The sequence below is a fragment of the Cupressus sempervirens genome, chromosome 2, assembly GCF_028749045.1.
Source record: "Cupressus sempervirens isolate cs-2001-9-10 chromosome 2, ASM2874904v1, whole genome shotgun sequence".
NCBI lineage: Eukaryota > Viridiplantae > Streptophyta > Pinopsida > Cupressales > Cupressaceae > Cupressus > Cupressus sempervirens.
In genome coordinates this window covers 492,399,975-492,417,998 of record NC_143119.1, presented here as the reverse complement: position 1 = coordinate 492,417,998, position 18,024 = coordinate 492,399,975, and positions in this window count along the sequence as shown.

Below are 18,024 nucleotides of genomic sequence, written 5' to 3'. Positions count from 1 at the left end.
CACTGAACTGAAGTGTGATCTGAAATCTGCAAGATATGTTGTAAGTTGTATCAGATCAAAAAGTCATTATTGTTACTCTCTAGCAATTGTAACAGATAGTTTAAATCCTATGGACCTAGGTTGGTTTAATAGCCATGTTGTAAATCCTTTAACAGGGTAACATTCCAAGTGAATGTTCTAAAGTCCTTTGACTAGGCACATTCCTAATAGTAAGGTGAAATCCTCTAACAAGGTCACATTTAACAGTGTGTTGTAAGCCTTTAATAAGGCAGGCCTTTAACAGGGCATCACTTTAGAAGAGTGAAAATCAAGTAGCATGTTAATGGTGGTTTTTTCCAAATTGAGTTTCCACATAAATCATTGTGTCATGTGTTGATCTTGCATGTTTTATCTCTGCATGTTGATTTACTATAATTTGGTAAGAATGATTGATTTAAACTTGGATGGATGAAAAGCTTATGGATTCACTATAATTTGTGAAAAAGTATTATTAGGGCATTTGTACCTTGAATAAATGATTCACCCCCCCGCCCTCTCAATTATTGTAAAGAATTCTAACACAAATAAGAGGCCATTCAATCATAAAGTGAAGAAGAAGAAAGTTCAGACAGTGAGCTTGAAGTTGTTGAAGCCCTACTTGCAAGGAATTATTCAAAAGGTAGAGAAAAGTATAAAGGTAAAATTCCTCTAATCTATTTTTCTTGTGAAGAAGTTGGTTACATTGTTGTAAGATGCCCAAATAGATAAAACAAGGATGAAAAGAAAAGCAATAAGTTCAAAGTAAAGAAGGAATTCAAAAACTACAAGGACTACAAGGACAAAGGTAAGAAATCTTATTTTATGGCTAAATATTCTGATAACATTGAAGATGAAATGGTATATATTGTTGTAAAATATGAATCTGATGATGAAGGAGATAAAATGACACTTATCCCTTATGTTAGCAAAAATTATTCATGGATTATTGATAGTGGCTCCTCACATCATATGATTGGAGACAAAATTTTTTTTGAGCACATGTAACATTATTATATAGTAGTGCGAGATTTGGAAATAATGATACTTGTGGCACAAAGGGAAAAGGATGCATCTCATTAATCAATGAACTTAGATGTGACAATGCTTATTGGGTTGAAAGACTAAAACATAATCTATTGAGTATGGCACAATTGAATAACATTGGATTCAAGGTAGAGTTCATGAATGGGAAGGTCAAACTACTGGATGGAAAAAGAAATCTAGTTGGATTTGACAAACAAACAAAAGGTTATCTATTCTATCTAGATCTTAGTGAAAGTTCATGTTTTATTACTCAAGTAGAAGAAAACTGGTTATGGGACAAAAGATTATGTCATGTAAACTTTGATAACCTAGTCAAGATAAGAAAAAATAGAAGAGTAAGAGGTATTCCTAGCTTGAGGAAACCTGATATGGGTCTATGCAAAATTTGTCAAATTGGTAAGATGAGAAAAACTAGCTTCAAAAGAAAAAATTATCATTCTAAACAAATCTTAGAGCTTTTACATACATACTTATGCAAACCTATTGGAATAGAGAGTTATAGTAGAGATAAGTTCTTCATTTATTTTTATTGATGATTATTCTAGAATGATGACTGCAATGTATCTAAAAGAAAAATCTAAAGCCTTTCAAAAATTTAAGTGGTATCTGTCAAGAGTAGAAAAAGAAATTGGAAAGAAGCTAAAATATTTGAGATCAAAAAAAGGTGGTAAATTCATTTCCAATGAGTTCAATGAATTCTACATTGAAAAAGAAATTAAGAGATAGGTATTAGACCCTAGTAGACCTCAGCAGAATGGTATAGCTAAAAGAAGGAACAAATTCATCATGGATTGTGCAAGAATATTGATGATAGAAAAAAATGTTGCAATAAAATACTACAAAGGAAGGAAGAAATTAGTACTATAGTGCATACCTTGAACATAGCATAATTGAAGAAAGACTCAAATCAAACTCCTTATAAACTTTGGTATGGCTACAAACCTAATGTAAGTTACTTCAAAGAATTTGGTAGCAAATGTTATATCTATAAAGAATCAAGGAAAGGTAAATTTGATGTCAAAGATGATGAAATAATATTCCTAGGATACTCCTACAAAATTAAATCATACAAATAATTGAATCTTTCTACTTATAAAATCATAAAAAGTGCACATGTGAGAATTGATGAGTTTGCAGAAAAGAGTGAAGTAGAAAGCAATAAAGAACCTAAGGTTACAAAATATTTTTTTACTATGAACTTAATACTTTGCAAAATGTATCTAGAGTATAAGAGGCCTCACCTCATGAGTCCCCAAAATCTCCAAAAGCTACCAATTTACAATCAATGCAACTTGAGTCACAATCAGAAACTACTAACCTATTGCTGGTATAAACTAAGTCTGATGGAACTAAGTTACAAATAGTGGGACCAGAGCTTAATGTAGAAGACATTGAAAAAATTAGTAGAAGAAGCTCCAAATCCAAATTACCTATGTTAGTAAGATATGTTAGAAGGAATCATGCACTTGATTAGATCATTAAAGACAAGTTAGATAGAATAATGACAAGAAACAAATTGAAAGGTACATGTTTGCTTGCTAAATTTAAGCCTAGAAATGTTAAATATGATTTGGATAATGAAAGTTGGATTAAAGAAATGAATGAGGAAATATAATATATTGAGAAGAAAAAAACTTGGACTCTTGTTCCAAGACCTAAGGATAAAAACGTAATTGGCACAAAATGGGTATTCAAAAATAAGCTAAATGAAGATGGAGAAGTTTCCAGAAATAAAGCAAGTTTAGTATGTAAAGGTTATTCTCAAGAAGAATGTATTGATTATGGAAATTTTTTTTCTCATTTTGGAAGATTAGAAGGTGTTAGAGCTTTACTAACATATGTAGCTCACAGAGGATTTAAAGTTTATCAAATGGATGCAAAATCTACATTCTTGATGAGGAAGTCTACATAGAACAACCTAAAGGTTTTGTAGATCCTATCAAAAGAGATATGGTATGGAAGTTACACAAAGCATTATATGGTCTCAAGAAAGATCCCAAAGCTTGGTATGAAAGACTTCATAACTACTTGATAAAGATTGGTTTTCAAAGAACAAATGATAACAACAATTTGTATATCAAAGAAGAACTAGACAAGAAGATTGTTTTGATAGAAATATTTTTGGATGACACTTTTGTTTACAAGAAATGATGACTTGTGCAAGGTATTTTCAGAAGAAATGAGTAAATAATTTGAGATTTTCATGTTTGAAGAGATAAAATTCTATGTTGGATTAAAAATCCAAGAGAAAAAAATAGTATCTACATTACTCAATCTAAATATATCAAGGAGATACTAAATAAATTTGGAATGGAAGACTCAAGACCAATTGAAACTCCTATGTCTACTGGACATAAGCTTTCCAAAAATGGTGATTCCAAGGAGATAGAAGAGACCACATACAAATCAATGATTAAAAAATTGCAGTATGTAATGCATACAAGGCTTGATATTGCATTAGCAGTTGGTATGGTGGAAACAACAAATCTCAAAGAAAATCACATGATGGAAATTAAAAGAATCTTGATATATATGAAATGTACTGAAGATTATGGTTTATGGTACAAAAAAGGATGAAATTGGATTTAATATATTCATAGATGCTGATTGGGTAGGAAGTATTGATGGCAGAAAGAGCATCAGTGGTGGAGCATTCTTTCTTGATAAAAGACTAGTGTCTTGGACAAGCAAGAAATAGAATTGTATTGCTTAGTTCAAACCAGAGGTAGAATATGTGGAAACAATAGTTAATTGTTCTAATATTGTTTTGTTCAAACAATTTTTGGTAGTTATGAAGATAGAGATCAAGGATCTAGTGGTTATATACTGTGATAACACTAGTGCAATCAATATATCAAAGGATCAAGTGATGCATACTAAAACAAAACACATTGCTATAAAATATTTTTTTTATAGAGAATTGGTACAAGATAAATAGGTAAGATTGGAATATGTAAATACAAAAGAATAAATTGTAGACATATTCACTAAGCCATTACCTAAGGATGCATTTTTGTATCTAACAGGTAAAATAGGGGTCATTCCCCTATTGAAAGCTCACTAAATGAGGTTTACTGATGCATCAACCAAAGCATGTTCAAGATCAATTAGTTGATGCAGTATTGACAAAGGCACATTGAAAATACATTAGTACATGTGGTACATTGATATTTACTGAATATTGTCTTTGGCATGAGATGTTAAAGATAGGGAAGTTTGATGTCATATTTCATGGAAATTTTATCACTTTAAGAGATGACAAAGAGGGAGATATCAAAGGTAGAAATTTGTTGATAGAGGGAGAAACTAAAAGCAAAGGGAATTCATACTAATAGAGGGATTTCTCATGATGAGAATCAAAATAAAACTAAGGATATGTTCCTTACTTTATTCTTGCTCTAAAATTTCATAGCATTGTGATATTTTGTGTTGCCATCAATGCCAAAGAGGGAGATTGTTGAAAACAATTAATTAATTATGTATTATCTTTAATGTTACACAATGTTATATCATTTGCATTTAGTGTATGTCAAGATCACTCAAATATTGAAGATAGTTTCCTATGTCTACCAAGCATTCTAGAGTTTGGCTAGTTCAAAACATAGTGTCTACCAAGTTCACTCAAGTGATAAAGTAAAGCTTGCAGAAGTTCAGTGTTAATTGAGCTTATTCGGTTAATGAAGGAAATGTTGGATGGAACCATTGCTAATTGATCTCACTTAGTTACCAAAGAAACTTTTTGAATATGTAGTCTTAATTGAGTTCATTTGGTTAACATAGAAAAATTTCTTTGAGTTAGTATCTACCAAGTAGGGTTGCCTAACAAAGGATTTTATTGTTTTGACATATTGAGTTCAATTGAATTGTTTATTGGTTCTAGCCAACTAAAAAGATGAATATTAATTGTTCTAAGTTGTATTCAAGCTAACCTGAAAATGTTTAAGATATAAATATAAGGTCAAGTTGATGATTGAATGTGTGGAACATAATTGAATATTTGATGATGCTTAGAGGAAGCGAACTAGAAGGATAAGCAAAATATCCTTGTTGAGATGCAAAGATACATTCAATCAAATAAGGATCAAGTATGCAAGCCAGAATTGAGATTTGTAATAAAAAATTTAGTTGCATCAAAAAATAGCTCATCTTATTGTTACTTTATAACCATTGTAGTAGTGATTTAAATCTCTTAACAATGTTGGCTTAACAAGTATTTGTAAATCCTAACAAGGTGGCATTTCTATTGAATTGTCTAAAGACCTCTAACAAGGCCACTCCTAAAAAGGTGATTAAATCCTCTAATATGGTCGCACCTAATAGTGTGTTTTTTAACCTTTAATAGGGTTGGCTCCTAATAGGGCTCACTTCAGAGGAGTAAAAATTAGTAACTAGTTGCAATTGGTGGTTTTTCTCAAATTGGGTTTCCATGTTAGAATCTTGTGTTCATGTTATTTTTTTATGTGTTTGCAACTAATTCAAAGTAACATCAATCATAGATAATATCTTAAGATTTTCATGTTAAGCATTTTTTGAGCTATTTCAGTGTTTGACAACTTACAATATTTTTCTTGTGTGTTTACCAAGTTACAACAGAGTTCAGTTTTGATTTATATTGACATCTAAGGGATCTAGTGTATTTATTTGTGTGATAACTGATTCACCCCTCCCCTCTTAGTTACTCCTCTTATATTTCCAATATTATGGCCTTCTTAGGTGGTAGGGTTAGTGGTGCTCCATCATAGATGATGTATTAAATTGGTCCAATAGTTCTTGCACCTCTATAGGTATAGGTGTAGATGAAGATGTCTTTTACTCCTTAGGTTTTATCATAATGGCATAGCCTACTCCTTCACCCTCCTTCAAGTCCTTAAGGAATTCTTTTCCACTCATGAGAAATGTTTTAATAGTAGACCTTTTCACCTTGTCTTCTTCCACTATAGACTAGATCCTATAAGTGACACCATACTTCTTTAAGGAATATTTTTTCTCCTTCCCATGATGCACTGCCTCCCTATCATACTGCCAAGGTCTTCCCAACAATAGGTGACAAGCATCCATGGGAAGCACATCACACAAGATTTTATCCTAATACTTTCCAATGGTGACGTTTGCCCACACTTGTTCATGTTGGAAATATATGATAGGCTAAGTTATTAAGAGGGGAGGGGTGAATTAGTAACTTTTAAAACTTAATCTTTAAATAGCAATTAATCCTTTATGAATATTTTGATCTAATTGTATGCATGAAAAACTAAAAGTATTAAAATATTCATAACACTTTGACTCACAATATGGTGACCTAGAAACCTTCCAAATAGAAAGTAAAACTAGGGTGGGGATGGTACCCAAAAGATTTAGTACTGCAATATAAAGTATTCTTATTAAGGCTTATAATGATCACTTCTGATGATCTACCCTGTTAGGAGCAATAAGGATAATTAGGTTCACTTTACAATGAAGTATGCACTTGGTAAAGAGATTTTAAAAAGACTGTTAACTCTACCTTGTGAAAGGATCTAATTTTTTCACCTATTAGGATGAACCAATGGTTGATCTCTAATTTTCAACTTGATTTTCTAAATGAGATTCCGTAGAGTGCAATGATCACTTTGTTGTGACAGATAAATCTTTGTTACTCCTTATACTATTGTAGCCTTTTACTTCACACTTCTACTCCCTTTTTTTAATACTTCAATGATACCTCTTTTGGATGTGATTTAATACATTACATATATACCAATCCACTTTACAAATTAGAAAAGTTAGCTACAATACAAGTTTCACCAAAATACACATAGTCAACCCAACTGCAGGTACTCAGGTTCTGAAGACAAACTTAATGAGTTTCTAATACTTGGCATCTATTAGTAATGCCTAACATCATCATGCACTTAGTAGACATAGGAGCTTGATCATACTAATCACTTCTAAGTAGTCTAAACCTGGTCTGCATAGTGATCTAGTGAATACTGTGAAACTTAGCATATAAATTGAATTACTTTATTTGCACTGCATATCTTGGTCAACACTATCACTATAAGCTCGATATAAATGGAATCACTTAGTTAGCATTGCATAGCTTGGTCAACATTGGATTCACATCACTGAAATTGTGAACTCGATAACCACTATAGAACTTGGTTTCCAGTAAGAAACTCAGTAAGCATTATGAAGCTTGGTTTACACTAACAATCACCAACTTGGTACAAACAATGCAAACTGAATGATTTCCCTACTATTTGGTAGCAACTGTAGAACTTGGTAGAGCCTAAATTTCTTGGTTAACACTATTAACTATACAATAAGATCAGTAATTGTTGGCTATCTAAATAAGTGTGTGTCACTAATAAACAAACTTGACTATAATGTCAACAATTCATTCACTAGGATATTCTGCCTCTTATGCAACCAAGTCACTTTGTAAGGACACACATGTGGAATCTTGGTCAAACAAAGCTTTTATACTACCTCCTTTGACAAGACATTTCCAGTAGACCCTGATTCTATGCTCACCTTGCATACTTTGCTAATATTTTGCATGTGGTTCTAAACAATTCTCTCCTCTACTTTGGCTCATCCTTGATTGGCTCCTTAACCAATACCCTCCTCAACATGAGGTTTTCACCTTTATCCACATCAAGGTCCACTTCTCCTACCTTCTGATTGTCCTCTTCTTGGATATATGTAATTTTCTTTTCCCCATCGGAAGATGATGCCTTTTTTGGACACCTATAAGTAGGGTGTCCTAACTTACCATAGTTATAGAACTTCATGTTACTGAAGTGTGAACCTCTATTGTTGTTTCCATGTCTACCTCTACGACAATTTTTGGATCTTCTACCTCTGCTAGAATCTCCCCTTTTGACTAGTTTCATTGGTCTTCTCACTCCACTTACAGACTCCATAGTTTCTCTACTCATTACTCCTACCACTAGAGCCTCCCCTTGAGCCACCTCTAAAGTCTTTACCTTTGCCCTTTTTCTTAGAATGCGTGTCCCCTTTCTTCCTCAATTTCCTTCCACCTCCCTAGCCATTTGAAAAAAACTCTAAAGAGTGGAAAGGCTAAATGATCTCAACTTATCTTGTATGGACCATTTAAGACCATTTAGGTACCTAGCCACATTAATGCTCTCTACTTCTTGCAGCCTTGATCTTAGTGCAAACTTTTGAAACTCCTTAGTGTAGGTAGCCACATTAAGATCTTTCTACCTAAGATTATCCCAATGCTTTTGGATCTAAATCCCATAATCCTCTAGTAGGTATGTTTCTTTTATTTTTTCCACCATATCTTTCCAATTAGATATAGGCTTCTTCCCCCACTTTCTCTTTCTTCCTGCACAAACTTCCACCATGTCAAAGCTTGACCTTTCAACCTAGACTTTGTAAACCTCACCTTTTCAGCCTTAGCTCACACTAAAAGGACTTCTCTATTCTCTCTAGACATTATAAGAGTACCTATGCATCCATCTTACTATGGAATAAAGAAAAATTCTCTAGACTCTTCCCTCCAAATTCTTTGAGGGCTTTAAGGAATGGTTCCTTCTCACCAAGTAGAGGATATGATTTAGGGATCTCATCCTCCAAACTCACCATTTATTTACCCTTGATAAAGTCTTCATCTTCCTTAGCTTGGGTTGCATCCTCTATCTCTTTCAACTTTTCTTTTATCTCATCTAGGGCCTCATCTAGAACCCTAGTCTTTTCTTCTAAGAGCTTCTTTTTCTCATCTACTTCCTTTGCCAACTCTACATTGGTCACCATCTTGGAAGATCCACTTGAATCAATGAAATGTAGCATGCCACCACAAGTCTAATCTTATGGCTCTGAGAACACTTTGAGGTGGAGCTTCTTCAACCAAAGCTTACTAGCTCTTCCTAGGCTAATTGTAGCCCATTATTTGGTCTTCTCTCCTAACCCTAGTTTAGAGGATCCTTTTGCAATCCCCTCTCCAAGAAACTCACCCGCCAATTCAAACTTCTATGTCATTCTTCCAATTTACCTAAAATGCATTCTATGGTCTAGATTTCCAAAACTTACCTAAGAGCACCAAGTGCCTTAGAAAAAAGATTGAACCTTCCTACCAAGGTTCTTAACTCATTCCCCATCATTATGCACCATTCTTTCAAGTTTCTCTCACCTAAATCACCAAATTGACTAGTTAGGCCTTGCAGTCCTAAGAGCCCCTATTAGCCCTCCTAGAAACAAAGAAAGAGCTATAACTCACAAAAAACCTTAATAATTCCCCTTGGTGTATTATACTTTTTTTCCCCTATGACCAACCCTTGAAGATTTTTTAGGTCTAGGGTTCCAGCAATGTTCGTACAACACAGATTTAGAAAACCCTACATTTAAGGGTTTTGAAAGAAATGTTAGAGTTTTCTTCTCCACAAGTGTAAAATCCATACCCAACCTCCTCCGGAGTTTGGATTCCTTCATAAATTTCTCCTAAATTACCAATTCAATGTTGACCCATGCCAATTATCTATTCTTCACAAGAACTCTTTACAAGCATCTCCTTGCACCTTGCCAAGCTTGTTTTCTTTCCTAGGGCTTTCTTTTAAAAATAACATTTGGTCTTCCAAAACCTCCATAGACCATATCTACATTATGTACAAAGGCTATTGATTGGTCTCTAGTAGCCATGGTGTTTATACCAAGGACACTCAAGCAATAACCCATTTCATTCTTGCAACACAAAATTGAACAACATGGTTACTAAAAATAAATAATTTTCTAAACCTTATCAAATAATTATAAACAAAAAAATTGAAAATAGATTCAAGGAATGAACATAAGATCTTACTCCATAAAAAATAGTTCCTTATTCAATCCAAAATTCACTTCAAACTATGCATCAAATGCTCAAAAAATGTCTTGCTACAGGTGCTAACCGTATACCCAATTTTCCAACCCTTGGAACTAAGTTTGAAAATTCTTAAATAGACTTCATACTTCATCCTAGGATATAGTTCAAACCATAACTACTTGAATCATTGGTTTTGCAAAAACTGCCTAAAAAGTTGTCAAGCAATTTTGCAAAAATCATAAAGTTGTCAATGCAACTTTTTGATAACTTTTGCAATTTTTCTCCTAGACTCTTCAAACTTGAAAATAATGTTATCAAAACTCCTAGGATGACCTTAGGAAATCTAAGAGCCATATTTACACACTCTTTTCCACTTTTATGGTATTTTTCCTTATTGTGCCTCCTAGAGCAATTTTTGTAATTTCCTCTTATCAGGACCTAATTAACAAAATTAGACTCCTAAACCAAAACCTATCAACTAAAACCTCCTAAAAAAACCTTGTGGATTTATCACTCTTCCTTATTATCCCCATGGTTGGTTAGACCATCTACAAACCAAAAATTATACTTAGGGTTTAACCTTACCTTAAGTGCTCTTGCACCACTAGAGTATCTAATCTAGCCACAATCTGTCTCAATGTATCTAACATGATATTATCAACATTTCCTCTACCTCAAATAATATTTATAATTAGGTTCCTACAAGATCATAACCCTCTGCAAGTTATAGGTCAAATCTATAGATCTACAACTCTACAACCAAATTCACATAGGTTTCTACACGATCCAATCTCCACAAGGAAAAACCTTGAGCTTTGATACCACCTAACATAGGGAGGGATGAAATAATCAGGTCCAAAGGCACACCCAACTATTCAAACACTTGCGAGAGTAGACACAATGGAAACAAACACCAAATTCACAATAAACTCAAGAGATAGAGGAATAAATGCGTTCATATATTCATCAAATAATCAAATACATGCCCTACTATAAGGAATTATAGGTTATGACCACATTACAATCAAATTCAAACTTCAATGATCCAACTTTGTATCACAACATACTTTTTCTCCTCCTATGCTTCTACCTTTTCAAAATATATCCCTAAATCTTTACCAAAACTTCTTTAGATACATGCATGACCACAAGTCAAACTCTTGCAAATAGAAACCAAAATAAAATCTCATATTAAATGCTAGGATCAGCCACAAGTCATCTCACTAGAAATATCTATCACAAAATTAAATGCTAAGGTTGGCCTCAATAGGAAACTACACATAAGCAATTCGGCAACCAAAGAAAGCTTGGCAACCAAAGAATAACTTGGCATCAACTATGAACTCGCCAGACATAGATAACTTAGAAACCACTACAAAATTGACACCATCTGTCAACTTGACAACAACTAAGAAAATCAACAATGCAAGACATTGTATCTCAGTAGAAACTAAGTAGCATAGTAAACATGCAAGATAGCTATGCAACCTAGGATGCTCTTGCATCATGTGATTAACTATATTTTGGTATTTATATGTTTGTTTGGAGCAACCTAAACCCTTGATAATGACCTTGGTTTGGATTTACACATTTTAATTTTTCATATTTGGATCCACAAGTCTACAAATGAGTATCAAAGAGAATCAAAACCTTGAGGAGAACCTTCTTGGGAGGCCGATTAGGTGACCTTAAGGTGGAAGATTATTTCTTTCCTTTAATCTTGATCATGTTAATTAAGTCAAAGACATTCTCCAAAATGTTGATGACATTGTCATTGATATGATTCCTCAAGAAGATAAAGGAGATAAAAGACAAAGAGAAGATGAAAGACCTCGAGATGAAGGTCCATCAAAGAGGTAGAGGAATGACATTGGGATAATAGGTTATCAAAGAAAGAAATCAACTATAGGAAGAGGTGCACAAGTTATCTGCTAGGGCAAGGAAGCTGAGGATACTAAAAGAAAAACCCCTTCTCCACAATCTCTAAAACCACCCACCTCTCTTTCACCATCAGGCAAAAACCATATCCTTTTGAGAGCTTCCAACAATGTAATGATCGCCCTATCCAAAGATCAACAACTAGGGGAATAATTTCCTAAAGAAGAATATGAGGAGGAGAGTTATGTCTATGTACCAAAAGAGTTGTTGATAGGTGGTCCCCTTCAAGTGCCAAGAGAAACCATTTTAAATATTACCATAAAAGAAATAAAGGCAGTCTTGTCCAAATATGTGAGGATAGAGGCATGTAAGGAATTTCTTAAATATCATGAGTTTATAAAGTTAGTAGCCTTTAAAAAAGTTATCTAGAGGTATTATAGTACAAAATTCCTACAAAAAGTGAATGAAAATAAGGCACAAACTGTGGGGTTTTACTCTAAGAAAATAGTACAAGAAATTGAGATGGAAATGGTAACAAATTTTGAAGCACTTACTCTAGAAGAAGGGAGGAAGATTGTAAAGGAATTAGGGCTTATGAAACTCCCATATTTTTATATTGTAGATGATATAGCCTTTAGCTCAATTATGTAACAACTGAGGTCTAGAAGAGAAAATGTCAGAGAAGGTGGTAGGCCTCCTAGGGGGAAATAATAGACTTAAGATTTAGGTTCCCTATTCACATGGTCATTTTCGGATTCCTCAGTAGGGAAATAGACTATTGATAAAAGTACTGGTGTTAAAGGCAATATAGTTTTGCAAAGAGTTGAGGATGCCAAGCTTTCTAAAGAAATAAGTGGCATGGGTTAATATGCATAATATGTTCATAGTGTTGGAAATGATTGAAAAGATCATGAATGAAGAATAATGGAACTGGTAAAGAATGTTTTCAATCATTGTTTTGTCATTGATGTCAAACTTGCTACTTGTAGGGATGATAATTTCTTAAGTGATCCAAATACTATCAATTGGTTGATTGACAAGGAGGAGGCAATCAATAAGATGTAACTAGAGCACCTAGAGAAAGGTTGAAGTTATGATGTTGTAATGAAGTATAAGGATCAACCAAGCCATTGATGAAACAATGTATTGATGACATACTCTAAGAGGATGGACACACTAAGACACATCAAAGATGTAAGGTTTAACTAAGTCATTTATAAAGCCTAACTAAGTTCATTAGAGAGAGCCGAGTAAGCTAGTTAGAGTCGAGTGAATTCATAGTTGAAGCTAAGAAAGTTCAACTTCAGTGTGTGCCGAGAAAAATTTTTAGGTGCTGGGTAATTGTTCAAGTGCTGAGTAACTCAGGAAAAGACTTTAGGTGCCGAGCATCAGTAAACCAATGATGGCGAGTTGCTGCATTATTTGTTAAGACAAAAGATTCACCAGATCAGTAACGATAAGTTTGATACATTAAATTTTGTGAATTAGTTGGATGATAAGGATGATGAGTAGATGTCATAGAATTTTATGTAAACCATGCAAACCAATTCAAGGTGAATGATGATGGATCTATCATGAAGTTCCTGGAAGAAACAATTTGGAGGGAAAACAATACCATTTTCTCAAGATTAAATCAAATTGATAAATAGAAAGACTAGAGCAGGAAATGAAGAACATAACTTCTTTATAAGGAGTTATAGGTCAGAGATCAGGAGTGAGTGTGAGAGGGAGTTGGTCATAAGTGTGGTCATGTGAAGAATCCAAGAGAAGGCTAGTGTGAAGTGTCAAGAAGAGGACACAGTGAGGAGTAAGCATAGAGCATCAAGACTCTAAGTTGATCAAGTGACCATAGAGTGCATTGGCATAACGAGTGGAAGAACTCAAGGAGATAGATCTTGAAGGGTGGACAAGCTATCAACACTGTAAGGAAGAAAAGCCAAGCAAAGAAAAGAAGTGAAGAGTGATATGAAAACTACAAGGTTAGAGTTACAATCTTTATCAGGTCAAAACCTTTCTAATACTTTCTTACCATTGTATTAGACATTGAAATCCTACATTGCTAGGTTAGCTTAACAACTAGGTGGATAAGCCTTGGGAGAAGGATAAGAGATCCTTAGGGAGGGATGCAAGATTCTTTTGAGAAGGTGACTGCAAATCCCATGGACTTGGGTGGGCCTAATAGCTCTATGTAAATCATTTAATAGGGTGACATTCTAAGTTGAATGTTCTTAAGTCCTCTAACAAGGCACACTCCTAACAGGGTGTAGAAATCCTTTAACAGGGTCACATTTTACAGTGTGTAAAGCCTTTAACAGGGCAAACCATCAGAAGTGGTTGAAATCAATTGCGTAGTTATTTTGTGGTTGTCATCCCCACCCTAGTTTTACCTTCTCATTTTTGGAGGGTTTCTGAGTCACCAAAATCCTTTGTGTTATGTGGTGATGCATGTTTACTTTTCATGATTGTTTAATGTTTAATTGCATGCATGATAAGAAAGTAAAAAGGATAGTACTTCTGATTCACCTCTATTTTATTAGAAAGTTTGGATTGGACATTATTGGACCTTGAATAACTAATTCACCCCCCTCTTAGTTATTCTAAAAGAATTCTAACACGTAGCATGGACCAAAGCAATGAAAATAAATATGAGGAACTACAAGAGAGGTTTAATCATATGTTTTTTGCCTATGAGAACCAATTTAAGATAAGTTCTAGCTTACAAACTAAAAATAGTTTATTGAAATAGAAGTTAGCACAACTAGAAGTAGCCAAAGAAAAAATTGAAGAAAAGGAAAGCTCTTCAGAAAAATAAGTATAATTCCATTTACTCCTATTGTTATAGCTCCTTTGCCACAAATTCTATTAGATGGAGGAAAAAATGTAGACTCTTTGATCAAAGAAGTGGTGGATTTAGAGTTAAAACATGAAAATAATAGAAGTGATTTTGACTATAGAAAGGAGCTTATTGTTAGAAAAACTTAAATGAACTTGCATGCTAAGATCAACTCACAGATTTCTAGACTCCCCCAAGTGTGCAAGTTGTTATATTTGGCTATCAACAAGTTGGGAGATGATAGGGCTTTTGTAAAACCTAGCTATTAAAAATGGGTTAGTAGGATGGAAGAGATGAAGTAGATTGATTTGTGTGTGAATGTAGATCCCAATGCTCCACCAAATGCTATACTCATAGGTAAAATTGTCAAAGAACTCAAGAAATTCCCAGTTTTAACTAATTATATTAAAAATAAAATGATGAATTTGAAGGATAACTTGGAGATTTTTGAAGATATACTAGTGCTACCAATTTTGAAGGAAGATAAAGGGGACAAGGAATTTGTTGAATGGAGAAATGAGGCTATTACCAAGTTAAATGAAATGGTAAAAATCATAGCTAGGGATAGGAATATGGCACTTTTCCAAGAAAATATTTTAAGATAGTAAATTCTTGGGTGTTTTGTGAAAACTTTGAAAAACAAGTTACACAAGCCATAATGAAGTATAACCCATATAGACAAGTGGTAGATTAAATTCTAGGGTGTTTTTTAGTGGTGAATATTTGTAATTTTGTGAATTTTAGAAGAAAAAAAAATCTAGTGATTTGGCTAATAATTAAATATTTACAACCTAAATTACCATTTTTATTAAATTTAGTTCAAAAATATTTTAAATCACTCAATAATCTATTTTATTAAAAAACTTAAAGATTCACCACAATATTCGATACATGATTAGATTTGATTCACCTAAATATTATATATTATCAAAGAAATCAAAATTAATTCACCAATAATTATCATAATTATTAGTTAATTTAGGGATATATTACCAATATTTAGTTTTCACTATTGATTTAAAATATAAAGTAATTATCCTCATAATTTCCATGAGATCTCTTTATTTATATACATACATACATACATAGACACACATATGTATGTGTGTGTGTGTACACACACACACACACACACACACACACACACACACACATACATATACATATGTATACATACATACATACATATACAAAGATCACAAGGGCATGAAAATGAGATGTAGAGATCACAAGGGCACGAAAATGAAATCTTAGATCTTCATTGATCTCTACAATCTACAAGATCTCTTTGTATATATACATACATACATATATACACACATACACACATACAAACATACACACACACACATACATACATACATACATACATACATACATACATACATACATACATATATATATATATATATATATATATATATATATATATATATATACATTTATATACATATATACCTATACACATACATACATACATACATACATACATACATCTGCATATATAATTTTATCACCTTGGAAAACTATATTTGGTCTTGCTAGCTAGGAACAACTAATTGTTCTTGCTATGATATGTTTTTATAAAATTTCTTGCAATCTCTAGACCCATTTTTCTTGGTCTACATTATTTTTGTGCTGGATCTTGAGGTAAGTCACTTATCATGGGTTGAGTGAGTTTTATTGTTTTATTATTTGGACTCTCTCTCTCTCTCTCTCTCTCTCTATATATATATATATATATATATATATATATATATATATAGGCACATACATATGTGTGTATGTATGTATATATACATATACATATGTATATACATACATACATACATACACATACATATTTATATACATACATACATACACATACATAAATAATAGTAATATATGTATTGCATTTCCATTGTCTTTTTCATTGCTTATAAGAGTGTTTCAATGTTGGAAACCAATTCAACATCCTTTGCATGGTTTAGAGGTAATGGCATCGTGGTAGTGAGAATAACTTCAGTGAAGAGTTGAGTGTAAGAAGTTACTACCCTAAACCTATGCTACAAATTCCTGAGAGCCAAGGAACCCTAAACCTATACTATGTTTTTTGGAGACATTGGAGAAGTTACTACTAGCTTTAGTAATTCATAACATTCTAGATCATATAGTGATTCCCAAATTAACAACAACAATAGATACTTGAGATCCTCGCAGGGAGACTATGCCAATACATGCATGGCTACATCCTTGGCTTCCATTTTCAATCATTCATTATGAATTGGGGAATGTACTTCATGCATGGCATGCAAGTGATGCATCTTCATATGTAATTTTATTACCTTGTAAAATTATATTTGATCCTGGTAGCTAGGTGTTGGGACTCAAAATTGAAGCCCTAATTTTGAGTACCATTAAAAAAATCAAGCCCTATAAATTTTTTTTAATGCAAGTGTACCTAACTATCCATTTGAGACCTAAGAGGTGTTTAATGTATCTAACACCTTGCATTCAGTATGTCTATGTGTTCCATTAAGATAACTTGCCATTTCGAACAATTCTGTAAAGTTCCATTTTGAGCAATGTCCAAATAGCAATAGGAGGTTGTATTTTCAATTGAATATCTTGCACCTAGTAATGTTTCATGACTCACCACTTTGGGAGTGTTTAATATCCATAACAAAGAACCTATGTTTCAAATTTTGAGTCATTTTGATATGTTTTGACTAGGTTTAGAATCCCTCAAATTCAGTCATTTAATATTTTCATGCTGATGCAAATTGTTCAGAATTCTAGGAGGCCCTGTTTGACTTGTTATAACTTTGACCCAGTTGACCAAAATGAGAAAATTCCTTTTTCATTATGTTCTAGAGGTTAGAGAATTGCTATGTTTCTAATTTGAGCTTGTGATGAATTCATTTTATCAAATTTTTAATGTGATTCCATATGCAATTTGTAACTTTTTATTGGTGTCAGCAAATACAGATTGGTCGGTACCCCTGTTCATGATGTCATATCTTTGAATTCATGATAGGTGAGATCAAATGGATTATACCATTGCATTCTACTCTAAAAATACTTTAATTTTTCCAATTTTCAAGTCTTGATGAATCCAACTACACACTTTCCTAGGTCCATTCCATTTACAAAGAATGCTTTTCTACCAATGTTTCAATCTGCAAATTCTGAGTAGCCCACTTTGACCATTCACCAAATGCATCCTATTATTTTTCATGAGCCCAAATCCTAGATTTATATTGTCCTCATGACAATGAACCAATGCCCCAGTTTCTATGTGCCCAAGTATTAATTTTCCCAATTTTCAAAGCCAAATCCAAACGTGTTCTATGGTTTTCTGATATGTTTCCTTATAGGCAATTTTGAGAGGACAACTTCGACAATCAATATCTTTTGAATAAGAATTTTTCATGAGATGAGATTTGGTAGGGTACAAGAATGC